Source organism: Haemaphysalis longicornis, unplaced genomic scaffold, assembly GCF_048455015.1.
Source record: "Haemaphysalis longicornis isolate Haplotype H1 unplaced genomic scaffold, Haemaphysalis longicornis Haplotype H1 scaffold_1, whole genome shotgun sequence".
In the NCBI taxonomy this organism is placed as follows: Eukaryota; Metazoa; Arthropoda; class Arachnida; order Ixodida; family Ixodidae; genus Haemaphysalis; species Haemaphysalis longicornis.
Window position 1 is genome coordinate 195,186,976 of NW_027526203.1, and position 336 is coordinate 195,187,311.

At 57.4% G+C, this 336-nt stretch overlaps 1 non-coding gene across 1 annotated transcript; it reads left to right on the forward strand.

Annotated features, from left to right (window-relative positions):
• The first annotated feature begins 265 nt into the window (after positions 1 to 265).
• Positions 266 to 336, forward strand: Trnag-gcc (transfer RNA glycine (anticodon GCC)). Its single transcript has one exon. It is a non-coding gene; the product is annotated as a tRNA-Gly (tRNA).

Consider the following 336-nt stretch of genomic DNA (forward strand, 5'->3'; position numbering starts at 1 on the left):
ATGCGCACCCTGCTAACCTATTTTTCCCGTTGGCGCTGAGTGACGTTCAATGGAATGCTGGCGTACAGGCAGTAGCTCCATATTTCCTTTTTATATATTGGTATGAAACGCTGGGCTTGGGATGGCCGGCCGGTTTGACTGCAATGCAGACAGGAAAGGCAGGACTGTGCAAGGAAAACTGGGGGCGCTGCCGTGACCTACATTCCGGTGTGTTGCCAAGCGTCCGTATGTCTTCGCCGCGTCCGCATCGCAATGCATGCCGTCGGCGTCGGTGGTTCAGTGGTAGAATACTCGCCTGCCACGCGGGTGGCCCGGGTTCGATTCCCGGCCGACGCA